The sequence below is a fragment of the Spermophilus citellus genome (genome assembly GCF_964194105.1).
Source record: "Spermophilus citellus genome assembly, chromosome: 1".
Classification (NCBI taxonomy): domain Eukaryota; kingdom Metazoa; phylum Chordata; class Mammalia; order Rodentia; family Sciuridae; genus Spermophilus; species Spermophilus citellus.
In genome coordinates this window covers 79,335,173-79,350,903 of record NC_138182.1, presented here as the reverse complement: position 1 = coordinate 79,350,903, position 15,731 = coordinate 79,335,173, and the positions used below count along the sequence as shown (strand labels likewise).

Here is a 15,731-nt window from a genome sequence, read left to right as displayed (position 1 = left end):
ATTAATCAATTTGGTTTTAAATTTATTTCATTTAATAAAATTTTATTTTTTCAATAACTTTGACAGTGACCAGCAATATCATCTTCTCTTAATTGCTTTCTAAATATCTACCTTCTTAATCTTCTTTTTATATCAAATTTTATGCTTCTCAGGAAATCAAAACCATATGTTCCAGGGGAATCTTTTCTTCATTCAGATCCAAGGGTATGTCAGAGAAAATATGTTTCCTTGATTTAAGATTTGGGAAGAAGGGACTTGGTTTTGCCAATATATTTTGAAGGGAAGTATACTATGAGAATACAGGAAAAAAAAAAAAAACATTTGAGAAGAAACCTGTCCATTTGAGTTAAGATAGTAGCAGCGTGAATACAGAATAAAAATGTAGGAATCATTGGTATAGGAAAACTTAGCAGAAGGTGGTTAATGATCTACCATGTCCAAGGAAAATGATATGCACAGTATCAGCTCTAAGATCCATTTAAAAATAACAATAAATCCTGGCCCTGAATCTCTAAATCTCCAGCAATAACCAAACTATACTGAGGTAGTACCACTGAACAATTTCTTTATACAAAGCTAAGCAAGGAAGGGTTCAATTTGTGAGCAGGTCAGAAAGCATATATGTATGGCAAAACAATAAAGAAGTATTCTTAAGTAAGTCATATTTCACATAGATGTAAATGCAAATTGCATAATTTTAGGTAAAAACAATCACAAACCTATAAAATATCATACTACCTGTATTTCCTTTTTATGGTTAAGGTAGGAGTTGTTGTTCCTCCAAAGCTTATAGGTGGGACAGTGTGAGAAATCTCTAAGCTCAATTAGCTCTAAGATTCCTCTTTAAATAAAAAGACAGCAAGATACTCTTAAATAAAATCACCCATAATATGACAAAATATTTGGGAATACATAACTAGGATTTAAGGGATTTTCTAAGGATAACGTAAATGTTGGTAATTTGAACACACTGAGGTAAAAATCAGCTTTGTGAGAATGTGGGGTCCTGGCACAACATGTAGCTTTAAAATGGTTATAGTATTCAACCATACACAGAATGCAAAGAATTAGGAGGATGAATAAGAGAGGTAAGAAGTATCTGAGTGATCACTTAGACAGCTCACCAATAGAGAATGGAAAATATGGAGAAAATGAGAAAGAAAATTTCTCATTTGGAAGTGGAAATTATTAACTGGAAAGAATATTATGCAGAGTTCAAAAAAGTTAGAACTGAAGAAGGGTCACTGAATTATTTTTTTTAATTGGTTGTTCACAACATTACAAAGCTCTTGACAAATCATATTTCAAATCATATTCTAATGTTAGAATCAAGTGGGTTATGAACTCCCATTTTTACCCCAAATACAGATTGCAGAATCACATCGGTTACACATCCACATTTTTACATACTGCCATATTAGTGACTGTTGTATTCTGCTACCTTTCCTATCCTCTACTATCCCCCCTCCCCTCCCCTCCCATCTTCTCTCTCTACCCCATCTACTGTAATTCATTTCCCTCCATGTTTGTTATCCCATTCCCCTCAAAACCTCTTATATGTAATTTTGTATAACAATGAGGGTCTCCCTCCATTTCCATGCAATTTCCCTTTTTTTCTCCCTTTCCCTCCCACCTCATGTCTCTGTTTAATGTTAATCTTTTCTTCCTGCTCTTCCTCCCTGTTCTGTTCTTAGTCGCTCTCATTATATCAAAGAAGACATTTGGTATTTGTTTTTTAGGGATTGGCTAGCTTCACTAAGCATAATCTGCTCTAGTGCCATCCATTTCCCTGGAAATTCCGTGATTTTGTCATTTTTTTAGTGCTGCGTAATACTCCATGGTGTACAAATGCCACATTTTTTTTATCCATTCATCTATTGAAGGGCATCTGGGTTGATTCCACAGTCTAGCAATTGTGAATTGTGCTGCTATGAACATCGATGTGGCAGTATCCCTGTAGTGTGCTCTTTTAAGGTCTTCAGGAAATAGTCCGAGAAGGGCAATAGCTGGGTCAAATGGTGGTTCCATTCCCAGCTTTGCCAGGAATCTCCATACTGCTTTCCAAATTGGCCGCACCCGTTTGCAGTCCCACCAGCAATGCACAAGAGTACCCTTTTCCCCACATCCTCGCCAGCACTCATTGTTGTTTGACTTCATCATGGCTGCCAATCTTACTGGGGTGAGGTGGTATCTAACTAAATGGGAAGAAAACATCTAGTGTACTTTTATATAGAGAGTTTCTGAAGACAATTTTATTTTGCAACTCATGAAAATAGACCTTTGGGAGATAATGTGAAATTACTAGACATTTGGGAGATATGTTAAGGAACATGGATGTGGGAAATGAGTCCATAGTAAGTGGCTGATTTTTCATGTGTACAACAGACACATCCTGATGTTCTTTGGTTGTATATTCTTAACACAAAAATGTGTTTAATCATAGTATGGTAATCCTGGCCAACATCCATAAGCATAGGATGGAAAGGAATGTGGAAGTGAATTAATGAAAACATATTTTGAAAGCTCTGCTGAAGTAGCAACAGCTGTCATAGAGTAACGGCCTGAGGGGGTGCAGGCCTCAGTCATCAGCACTGACAGTGTTATTCCCAGAAGCAATAACACTTCCAACATTTTGTTGGCAGTGACACCCATACAATAAAAAGGAAAACATATTCAGTGGGAAAATAATGCGAAGGTTGAATGAGAATTTCATCCTTTACTGATCAGCTTTTTGAACATCTAATGTGAATTGCTTTAAAAGAGAATTGGTTCATATAGGACTTTATATTTGCATGCTGTTTTAATCAAGATTATATCACTAAACTACATTAAATATGGACATGAATTGTGAAGAAAATGTATGGGTATTTTACACTGAGGCTTAACAGTTTTCTCTTTTATTCAGGAAACTAGATGAGAGTTGTCCCTTTACTAATTGGAGAGGATTATACATTTGCTCCTAAAGGGAATTTTGCAATGAAAAGGGAAAAGACAATAAGACAAAGATTTGGATAGGGCTGAACATATTCAAAGTTTAGTGATACGTTATGAAGAATAATAAAAATATTAAAGGTGGACAAAAAATTTAGGTGAGCATGTTTTAGCAAATAATGGCATAATGATGCATATTCCCTAGAGACCTAATTATAAGCTCTTCTGAATTGTGCACCTCAAATATTGACAGACAGATTGTTTATGTTTGGTTTTTAATTAAAGACTCTCCCCTCATACTACTGAAAGAGTTTATCAAAGATATCTCCCCAGACTAACAAGCATACTGTGAACCACATGTTGGGAAGCAAAAATAAATGAACAAAGAATATAGTGTCTAAATATCTTCACAGATTGGGAAAGAGAAACTTTTCTATAACTTTCAAGAAAAAAAATTCTTTTAATTTAGCTGTCTAGGTTTCCAGTTCTTTTTTTTTATATTTCCCATATTGCACATAAAGGTTAATCATACATTTTTAAACTCCCCAAAGAGCAGCTATAGTGGTAAGTTTTATCAAAAGTTGTAATCTTGGGATAAAACTTATGAAAATGGTTTCTCTCTTCAGTTTTTTGATCAATGTTTTTAATTCAATTTTTATCTAGAAATTGCTCAACATTTTCACTTTCCATTTTTATATAAAAGTAAATAGGAAATGAACAATTTTCTATTTGTATCTATTTCATATTAGAAATAACCCCATTCCTTGGGAATATTTCAAAAAAGAAAGAGAGAAACATTAACCATCTAAGCAGAATAGCACTTAAACATATTTATTTATTGAAGAGTTAAATGGAAAAGAATAGAACATCAAAACTGGATGTAAGCAGAGGGAATATGTTTCAGACTGAGACAAGTTGTAACTTTAGAGCAGCATCTTGCCATGGACTTTCTAAGTTTATAATTTAATTGAGTTCCCATGTAAAACAATTCATGTATTTCTATCCTCATGTTATGCAGACCGGAATTCAAAAGTAGATCTGTAAAACAGAATTCTTAACATTTCCCGGACTCTTGTGCAGGCCCAACCCTTACTGGGGAAAATGCTCTCACCAAGTGAGATTCATCAGAAGAGTCACTTTCCTTGGTTCCTTCTAAATGGACTGTACATTGCTTATATTTGTTTGGCACAATTTTTGTTTTTCCTTCTAATGGTGGATTTGAACCACTCTAGACTAATGATGCAGTTAGGATTCTTATTAATTTTTTGGCCTTGTATTTTCTGTATATTCTGCTGTTGTCCTTCAGATTGCTCTTCTTTGCTAGTATTTAAATTTTTAATTATATTTTTAGGAACTTGTGTCACTCCTAACTATCTATATTCCTATTTGGCCATATGATATATAGACTTTATTTTAGGAGGGTTAGCTTGTTCTTGTTAAGTAACAAAAATATATTTTAGTTATAACAAAAATATAGCAATATTTAAGACATGTAAAACATTAGTGATATCCCAGGAGAATAGCTAAAACATCCCTAATCTTCTCAATGTGTAGACCATTCTGAAATAGACAATGAAATACTGCATTTACAATACATTACATTTACATTAATGAAAATGAAGTCATCTTCCACTTACATGTTTTAAAGTATTAAAACCTATGTTTCAAGTGATGAAAACATTTCTATCAAATTATCACATATTCTAAAGAAAAGATGAAATTTAGAGCCATGTTCCAGTGGAAGAATTAAATCATTTCAAGTAGTAAAGCTCTCTGCTCTTCCTTTCACATGTCTTGCCATGGTGATTTTATTGTGGTGACATTTGACTAAAATGAGACCACTGGGATTAAAGCATATTCTTAAAAATCAGTAAAATTTCTCCTTTTAATGTTAATGTATTTTCCAGCCTCCTTCATCATTTATGCTGAAAACTGAAGGCCAACTTTTTTTGAAACCCTTGCCAAAAAAGATCTAATTGCAATTATTTAATATAGTTATATTAAATTTGTTTAAAATAATGATATGTATATTTATTGATATATGATAGATGATCAGATGATTGAAAGGCACACATATGTACTATACTACGAACACAATGACAAAATTGGATTTAGAGAAGAAAAACAAATAAAACCTTTGAGAGTTCTCAGAAGATGATATACAATCAAGAAACATATGGGAAAAAATGTTCAACATCTCTAGCAATTAGAGAAATGCAAATCAAAACTACTCTAAGATTTCATATCACTCCAATCAGAATGGCTGCTATTAAGAATAACAAACAACAATAAATGATGGCAAAGATGTGAGGGAAAAAGGAAGTCAAACATTGCTAGTGGGACTACAAATTGGTGCAGCCAATGTGGAAAGCAGTATGGAGATTCCTTGGAAAAAATGGGAATGGAACCACCATTTGACCCAGCTATCCCACTCTTTGGTCATAACCAAAAGACTTAAAAACCACATATTACAGGGACACAGCCACATCAATATTTATAGCAGCACAATTCAACATAGCTAAGCTGTGGAACCAACCTAGATGCCCGTCAGTAGAATAATGGACAAAGACACTGTGGTATACATACACAATGGAATATTACTCAGCATTAAAAGAGAATAAAATCATAGCATTTGCTGTTAAATGGATGGAATTGGAGAATATAATGCTAAGTGAAGTTAAGCCAATCTCAAAAAAAACAAATGCTGAATGTTTTCTCTGATTTAAGGATGCTGCTTCATAATGTGGTGGTGGGAGGGGTCATGGGAGGATTAGATAGGGCAAAGGGGAGGGAGGGGAAGTGAGGGGGCATGGGTATAGGAATAATGGTAGAATGAGATGGACATCACTACCCTAAGTACATGTATGAAGACAGGAATGGTGTGACTCTACTTTGTGTACAACCAGAGATATGATAAATTGTGTTCTATATATGTAATATGAATTATAATGCATTCTGTTGTCATATATAACAAATTAAAATTTAAAAAAAAGAATTTCAATTTACAGAAAAAAAAAAACCTTGAGAGGTCACCAAACTTATCTGCCTATTTCAAAGAACATGGTCCTTCATAATCTGGGTATACAATCACCCATATTCTCTAAAGAAAACATCTTCAGAAAAGAATATTACAAAAACAAACATAATCTTAATTATAAAGTACAGTTCCTAAAAAAAATTCTCCCTAATCCAATTTATATCATGATTTCTCAAAATATTTTTACCAAGACACAAAATATAACAGATCAAAATAAAAACAAACAAAAAATATGACATATACATCACAACACAACACATCACAAATCATAAACCAGTTTCTTCTCTCTGTCTCTGTCCCGATTTTCTAACCTGCCCTCCTCCTCTTTCCCTCTTCTTTTCTCTCTCTCTCTCTTCCTCTCTCTCTCTCTCTAAGATGTGCTCTGATGTTTTTTCACTTTCCCAACTCTTCTCTTCTTCTTTCCCTTCTCATTAATTTGATAATCATGTTTAGAAAATTACCTCTTTAACCATGGGCAATAATTTGATGGATTATGAGACCTATATAATTTCAGTCTCACACAGTGACTCTATGCTACTATATATGAATATGAATTTGTATAGACAAGATTATTAAGCTCAATGTGAAATGTTCATAAATAGGACAAAAATCAAAAAATTTACCTGTACTCATTCACTTTGTATATGTTAGCACTTAACAAATTTTAAGATTTTCTTTCAATATTGAAAAGGATTGATGCAAAGTGTATACTTTAACTGCAAATTACATGGAATTCTATTGTTTTTTCTTTCAATAAATCTGTTTCATCATCCTTGGTTAATTTAGAATCTGAGTAAGTGTAAAAGATTACATGCTGTACATTTTATGTTGTGTCTGTACTTATCAATTTTCTTAGAAGAAGTGAGTTAAAAGAGAGGTATAAACAAGATACAGCCATGAACGCTTTCATTTCATGCATATCATTTAATAGCAGACAGTTAAAAAATTATGGCCTGAAGAGGTTGGTGTTCTCTTAAAAATGATACCACAGAGGAATAATGATTCAAAAACTGAAATTAAGCATATTTGAATAGCAAGCTATAAAGTTCTTTTGAAACTTATTTTTCTACTTGCCTATGGTTAATATTTAAGAATGAATTCTATTTTATCAATATTAAGATATTACTTTTTTCAAAAGTATAGACTTGGGCTGGGGTTGTGGCTCATCTGTAGTACACTTGCCTGGCATCTGTGAAGTAATTGGGTTAGATTCTCAGAACCACATAAAAACAAATATGTAAAATAAAGGTCTATCAACAACTAAAAAGTATTTTTTTTTAAAAAGAGACTGTTTACCACTTAGAAATTTCCGTACTTTATTTTCTAGCAGAAATTTAAACTTAATAGAATAATAAATTGTATGTTTATTAATTTGAATATAATTAAATATACTTCAGTGTGTTTTTTTCTCTTTAAATAAGTGCTTACAAAATGGGAAAAAAAAGGAACAGAAAAGTTGAGTAGAGTTGTTTCTGTGCCATGCTCTTTGAAATGTGATTTGCAGGCCAGGGAACTTATTCCTCTAATAAATAGTTGCTATTATTGGTTCAGAATATTAACTATTCATTTGTGACATTTGTTAGAAGATATTTAACTGATAAATTGATCAGAACTATCTTTTGACAGTATTTCACATCTCTTTTTTGAAAGCTTACATCCTGAAATATATAAGAAATTATAAGCAAAATTTCTTTTTAAGTAAAAATTAATTCATTATCTGTAAATTTAATTGTCATGGACAATTTCCTTACTCTAAAGTTATTGCCATAAAACATTAACTCCACAGAGAATATGAAATGATAATGGTTAACATTACTGAATATATTATGTTTATGTTAAATGCACTTTTCTGGTTGCAATATTCCACTTTTTTTGAAGCAAAAATATATATATATATTTATTATATATAATAGATGACTTACTTTCTAAGATTAGTTTCATTACCTAACAGAGATAAAAATTAATTGGGCTTTATTTAATAAAATAAACTCTAATAAAGATTAAGTTCTGTATTAGAAATTGTTAATACAAAACACACCAGTGTTGATAAATCTGTTCCACTACTGTAGCAAACAAACACAGGGATAGTGTTGGAGTTGCCAGAACCCCAGAAGAGCAGATTCCTGCTTGGAGGTGTGAACTGGCTGGGAAAATAAAAAGTCTGAAAATAATCAATAAGGAACAGAAGACTAGTTTTAAAAATGGGGTACCTGCTGGGTCCAGCCCTGATGGGAACTGGAACTGAAAAGGAAAAAGGCCCAAAACCTTTATTTAAGGGGAGATGCACCAAAAGGTTTCAGTGTGGCAGGTTTCTTGAGGAAACAGGGTAAGAATGGGGAAAACAAGTTGGGGCTTGGCAGGTTACACCCATTTCCAGGTGGCTGGGTTTGAGCTAAGTCAGGACATCAGCATGATTTGGGCTTTCTTGAATGGGGAAATTTCACCCAGGTTTTTCCAGCAGAGTAGCCTCTCTGCTTATGATGGCTCAAACAAACTCATAATTTATACAGGCTTCTAACAGGATAGCATCACTTTTTATTTATTATTTCCCTTTTGTGTAATTTATGTTTTAAATGTTCTACTATGGCCTCTGTGGCAAAGGCTTACTCCCTAGCTTAGTGTTGTTGGGAGGTGATGAATACTTTAAGACATGGAACCTAGAAGAAGGATTTAGGTCATTGGGAGTATGCCCTATAAGAAGATTGTGGACCCCCTGACTCTTCTTTCTCTCTTTAACTCCCATCACAAGGTGAAAATTTTGCTCCACCACACACTCCTGCCATGGTGTGCTATCTTCCCATCAAAGATCTAAAGAAACTAGATTCACCTCATTGTGGAATAGAACTTCCAAAATTGTGAGCCAAAATAAACCTTTTTTTTTTCCTTACAAGAACATTATGTCAGATATTTGTTATAATGATGGGAAGCTGACCAAAGACAAGTTTTCATTTCATATATGTTTATGGTCTGCAGGAGGCAGATAATGAGACAGATTGAGCAGCCAGTGGGTTAAATTAAATTCTCTTTCTAAAGAAAGTAAACTCATTGTTCAGAAATCTGACACACATTATCTCAACCAGGTTACCAATTTAACAGCTCACCAGTGATTCCTGTTTATACTCTTCTTTTGCTAATTCTGCTTCTGGTTTTTATTGATGCTGGGGCTCAACAAAAGACAAAATACAAATTTCAAAAGCAGATCAATACTATCATTCAACTCAATGTGGTTCCATACTTATCTTAGGGAATATCTTTCCTTGATGGAACTTGTTGCAGGTTCCTACACAAAAATTCTCTCTCTCTAATACTGAGCCTTGACCCCAGGAGTACTGTACCTCTGAGCTACATAAAGACAAATATACAAACATATATTTTAAAAACAAAGGGACCATTATTAGTTTTAATGTAATATTATCAAAGTTTTTATGTGAAGGTAAAAGCTGGATTATGACACTGAGCCTTTTATTTTTGTTTTAAATATTCTTTGCATTATATGTGGGCACAATATCTTTATTTTGCTTATTTACACCCTCAGCCTTTTTAATTTATTATTTTTTTGAGACAAGCCTTGCTAAGTTGCTGAGTCTGGCCTGAAACTTGTCATCCTCCTGCCTCAGCCTCCAGGATCTCTAGGGTTGTAGGTGTTTGCCATGGCATCTGGCCACTCACATGCTCTTTGAGGGAAGTTATTTGAGTTGTTTTCAGAATTTCCAAGTTTTTAAATATTCAGGTAAATATTCTGTCATGGATTGAGTGGAAACAACAATACTACCTTTCTGAAATGAGATGGGGAGATGGAGGCTTCCTCCTTTCAAGATTACCCTCTGCTCCCTGAGGTATTAAGCAAAAGGGCCTGAATCCTACCAGACTCCAAGGCCACCTGTCCTATCTCTTTCCACCAGTTGAAGTCTAACACAATCTGTGTTCCCATTTCCCAAAATATCTACCTCACCCTTCCATCTTACCACTTGTTTTACTTAATTTTATTTCTAAACAGTCAACATGAAGAGATAACATAAAGACAAATATACAAACATATATTTTAAAAACAAAGGGACCATTATTAGTTTTAATGTAATATTATCAAAGTTTTTATGTGAAGGTAAAAGCTGGATTATGACACTGAGCCTTCTATTTTTATTTTAAATATTCTTTACATTATATGTGGGCACAATATCTTTATTTTGCCTATTTATTTTTATGGGGTGCTGAGGATCGACCCAGGGCTTCACATATTTGAGGCTAGCACTCTGCCACTGAGCCACAACCCCAGCCCAATACTGAGGCTTCTTATGTAATTATTTTTATAATTGATGGATTCTCAACGTCAATGTACTATTGTTGTATTCTGTTTGCCATTTTTAATTGTTATTCACAGTCTTGCCAAAAAATTTTTCCCATCATGTAATGTCCAGTAAAAACCCTCCTTTTCTCTTGCTGTGTTAGCCTGCACTTCTCTTTCATGTCTCCTAAAGTCTTTGCTGATTATGTTTTGTTAGAATCTCAGCATATGCTATAATTAGTTGAGCTGAGGTAAGAATCATTTAAAAAAATGTGAAACATTATAAAATTTTAGTTTACGTTTTCTTTTACTTCACATGATTTTTCTTCTTTCTTGCACTTTTCACTATTATTATTACAAAATGTTAAGACTCACAGTCATGAACCTTTATTTAGAAATCTTACCCTAAAGGTAATATTATTCAGTATTTTTGAACTTAAACACCAAGTGAAATTGATAATTTACCCTGTAATATATTTGTAGTCATCATCAGGCAGGAAATTTCTGGCTTTATTGCTTTCCATGTAGACTGAGGAACTAAACTGCTAAATCATGGTCACTTTAGGTTATATATCTTCTTTTTTTAATCCTAGAACAACACACTAAGGAATTCAATTCAAATTATGTGTCACCCTAATTGGAACTGGAGAGCAATTAACTTTTCTGTGATAAAATGTCAAGTACTTTTTTTTTAACTCGTCAAATGTAATATGTCAAGAGAAGTCTATAGTGTCATATAAATTAAAGTTGTTGCTATTAATTGGTCTCTGTTTCAATTAGCTTATGAACTACTTTAAATATGACTAAAGAAAAAACTAGAAAATTCAATAAGCAGCTACAATGTTTTGACATTTGATATAACATCATTTCTTGTGAGTCAAGGTCAGCACATGTTCTAATTTAAATAAATAGATTTTCTCCATTATAGATACAATGAAAACTATTTGTTATACCTTTTTCACTTTAGAAGAAACTTCCTCAAACTTATTTAATAAAAACTATGTTTCTGAGTTTTAAATAACTATAGTGCTTAAGAAAAAAATCAATCCTATCCTAGAGAACTAAATAATCAAAAAGAAACTGCACAAATAGAATTTATATTATCTTACTTCATACGCATGACTGAACAAATTCTCAGAGTGGGTAAATTATAATCCAAAGTGTTACAAAACATAAAATTTTTTCTGTATATTTTCCCTTCCTTTCCTCCTTTCTTCCATTCATTCTTTTATTCTCTCTGTTCATTTTCTTGTCATATTGAAAAGTGCTAAATTATTTAATTTTTCTGGAAAACTGAAAAAAAAATCAAGAATTGATTAAAGAAAATTGACAAAAATGAGATCTGAGATAAGGTAATGCAAAAATGGAATGGATAAAATCAAATTCCGAACATTTGATGTACATTTTGATTTAAAATTTAATATATACAAGTGAAGAACAGATTATGAGCCTTTTCTATACTGCTATCCATATAGAAGCTGTGGATGACTTATTGTACAGAAACACATTATAGAAAGTACATTATAGAAAGTCTAAAGTCAGAATATGCTTCAGTTCTGTGTTATATAGACTTTAATATCAATAATGAAGCCATACACATTGTCAACATAAAAACTACTATATTAGGAAAATGTGTGTATTATACTTGATGATGTCTGACAGTTATAGTCATAATTATTCAGTTTCCATGGAAGGTTAAGCATTTTGAGATTTATCATTTAATCAAGTTACTTCAAGCAAATGCAGGGAAAATCTTTCACTCATTCACTTATTGAAAACAAATTAATTACATCTTTGGACAAGTTATCTGAGAGGGATATAAGCTAACAAAATGTAAAGTCACCTCATCCTAGAAGAATGGATAGATATTTAACAGTAAATTAAACAGTGTATATATTGATTATAAGTGTTATGTGGTACTTGATAAGAGAAGTTCAAATTTATAATACAGTATATAATAATCTGAAGTTATCTTTAAGGTCAATAAAATGTTCTCTGAAAAAGACTTGATTTAATTAAAGGCTCTAAAGTGTGTGAGAATATACTTAAAGTGACAGTGGTGAAATGGGCAGGGAACAGGGTATGAATAAAACAATATTCTAGGGAAAAATTGAGTAACAAAGTTCCCAAAGGAGGAAAATACTCCATTCATTAGCAGAATTAAAAGAAAGTCAGTATTGTTGTTGAATGCCTATGCATTCCTGATAGAGTGATACTGTAGCAGACGACAAAAATAGGCTAATATTTCAGGTGACCATAGGGCGTGTTGATAATCTGTCTCTTTATCCTAAGAATACTGGGAGGGAGAGATTTCATATTAGTCAAAATTCTTCTTTAGGTAACTGACATGAACACACCTCAAACTAGATTAAGTACAAGTGAATTTTTTTACCACCTTTATTTTCTTATTTATTTCTAAGTAGTGCTGAGGATCAAACCCAGTGCCCCGCATATGCTAGACAAACGCTTGACCACTGAGCCACAATGCTAGTACAAATACATTTTTTGAACACTGAAACTGTATGTGTAAATGACTATGAGAAATTAAAAGTATAAATGGAAAATAGCAGTACCCCATATAAAATAGACCTCTCACAACATCCAACAATCAGCCCAGTAAACCACTTCACTAGCCCAGGAAGATAATCTTTGACTCTTGAGGAAGACAGATTGCTAAATCTGCCAACAACCCCGGAAGCCAAAAGATAATGCCTATTACACTCAGCACCAAACAGCTAGGACTTAATGAATCATTTGTATCTCTGCTTATATTTGTTCTTGCTTCCAACTCAGGAACCAAAGAAAGACAAATATTCCCCTTAATCAATAACCTAATCAATAAATGCTTTACTTCTAGTTAGCATGCTACATTTTCCTGTGCCAATAGTTTCCAATTTGAGCATACCTCAGGCTTTCACTTTCTTCTATAAAACTTTCCCAGTCTCTGTCTTTGAATCCTGCAAAAGTGAATGTCACCATGCTGACTTCCTTGCTGTATCAAGTTCAGAATAAATAGGATTTGCAAACTCTAATTTGGTTGGTCTCTGCTTCCACAACTGAATATAGGAACTCACAGAAACTATTTGTAAGCTCTCTTTTTCGTGCCCCCTCTCAATTGCTATTTCTTAGGTCCACTTTCATGTATTATGTTTTCATTATAAAGACAAATATCCACAAGCAAATCAAGGCTTATTGGATTATATAGATAGAAATCACAGAAAAAAAATGAAGTATATATATATAAAAACAGATCCAGGGGAATATCAAGGTATGTGTAGTTACATATTAGGGCACAGATCCATTTCTGAACAAATAATATTTCCATGTGGATAAATCCCTCAGATTTATTATTGAGCTTGATAAAATTACTTGTGTGGCAGGTTTGCTAGATATAATGGTAAAAACATACATAGTTATATTTGAATTTTAAATGAAATACTGAAAAAATATAACCATGACTCAGGAAAAATGTGAGAAATAATTGTTGTGCACCCAAATTTGATATTTACTAAGCATCCTGTATATTATTGACAATATTACTGGTATAGCATGAAAGGAAAACCCATCAAAACATAAGTAAAAGAGCATGAGGTTGTGTAGGTACAAATGCAGAGAGGAAATATGCACAAAATGTAATAGATGCCACTATGGATTTTAAAGAAGAAACTAAGATATTCAGATTTGAAGATTAAAAAAAAGACCTGGTTTTAGAGAAACTGTAGGAAATCAAATAATATCAGTGCCAAGGCTATTGCCACAGATGAGATGAAATGTAGGAGGTTTCAACTGAAATGACAGAGCAGGAACATAGACAAATACATCAAATGTGGGTACTAGAATTATCAGAAGTTTGTGATTGTTGATCATTAATTAAAATAAGCAATAAAAATTAAAAAAAAGAAAAAAGAAGTATTGTATATCCACATGAAAAACATAGGGAAACTCCCCCGCCCCTCACTTCACCATAAAATCAATGACAGTAAGCTGGATGAAAAGTCTGTAGATGAAAGAAAGAATGAATGATTTGTCAATGACAGTGAAAGACTATAGAACTCCACATTCAAGTTAAGAAAGATGTGCCTAAATAGGACACAAAAATGCTACCTGACACACTAAAATTAAAAAAAAAAAATCTCTTCATCAAAATATCCTATTAATAAAAGGAAAAGATGTTTAAAGTGCATATAACCAACAACAGATTTATGCATGATCTATTTTCCAAGGCAATGTAGGGAGGAAATAGATCTAATAAGATAAAACTATTCTATGTTTTATGTGAATTTGTAAAATATCAAGTCTAAGACAAATGTAAAATTATGGATTCATATAAAAATCCATAGAAAACCACAAAAATATGAAAGTATCCATAGCTAAAATCAATAACTACCCAGGGTTGGTGGTGTGGCTTTGTGATAGAGTGCTTATATAGCATGTACAAGGCCCTAGTTTGAATTCACAGTAATACATAATAAACACAATTGATGATAATAATTGAACAATAAATATATTAAAATTAAATACTAAAAATTCAGAAACAAAATAAAAATACAAGAAGAAAAATTAGAATACATAAATAAATAATTCTTAACCATATCATGAGTTCCATTAAATGCAACGAAACTAATGATCTATTTAGGTATCATTGCTACCAAGTAGTATCAATGGCCATTTTTACTCCTACTATTTTTTCTTTCTTCAATAAATTGCATTTTTTAGTAAATGTCATTACTTATAAGACATTATTATTTAAAATATTAGTTAAATTTATTATTTAAAATAAAAAAAGTCTTTTTATAAGAATGAAAAAGGACTCATTTATTCTTATTGTTTTATTACATATACCAGTAGTTATAAATTTTTGTAGCAAGAATAATGGCAAAAAGCAAAACTAAAATGAAGAAAAAAATTAACTTCTTTAAAAGTTAATCAGTGTGCTCCCTCTGTTGGCTGTCTCTACCAGGGCCTGGAGGCAAGTACATGAGCATCATCTGGGCCCTGTGTAGGGAGCACCCAGGCTCCTGCTAGGAAAATGATGGAGGGAGAGCTGTGGCCTGGGAAAAGGGAAAGGTGTGGGGCAACCTGTGCTCTTGGAGGGGAGAGTGCTGAGGGCCATTGCCACGTAGGAATGAAAGGGCTTGCCTTTGGACCCAGGTCATTTGCAGTGACACTGCATGTATGCTTGAGTAAGGTGACCTTGCTCAAGGACCAGGGCGGATCCAGGTTTAGGGCGGATCAGGTTTTAGGGAGTATCCCGCTCCTTGGGTTTAGGGCAGTTCCAGGTTTAAGGTGTACCCTACTGGGAATAGGGCGTATCCTGCTGCCTCAGGCGTGCCCACTCCTTGAGTGCCCGTGGGATTCAGAGAGAGTTTTGGGATGCAGAGCCCAGTGGAAGCGTGGATTTTGCCCAGAACCTGTGTGTAGAGTGCTGGTGTGAGTTTGGGAATAAAGAATTGCTGTTTGAATCTACAAGGCTGTGAGTGG

The 15,731-nt window shown here is 33.1% G+C and overlaps 1 protein-coding gene across 1 annotated transcript in view; it reads right to left on the bottom strand.

The window, feature by feature from the left end:
• Positions 1-15,731, bottom strand: part of LOC308641430 (uncharacterized protein) — a gene marked incomplete at its 5' end in the record, with an annotated part of 439,363 nt that overhangs the window by 35,515 nt on the left and 388,117 nt on the right. The gene's annotated exons all lie outside the window — the stretch shown is intronic.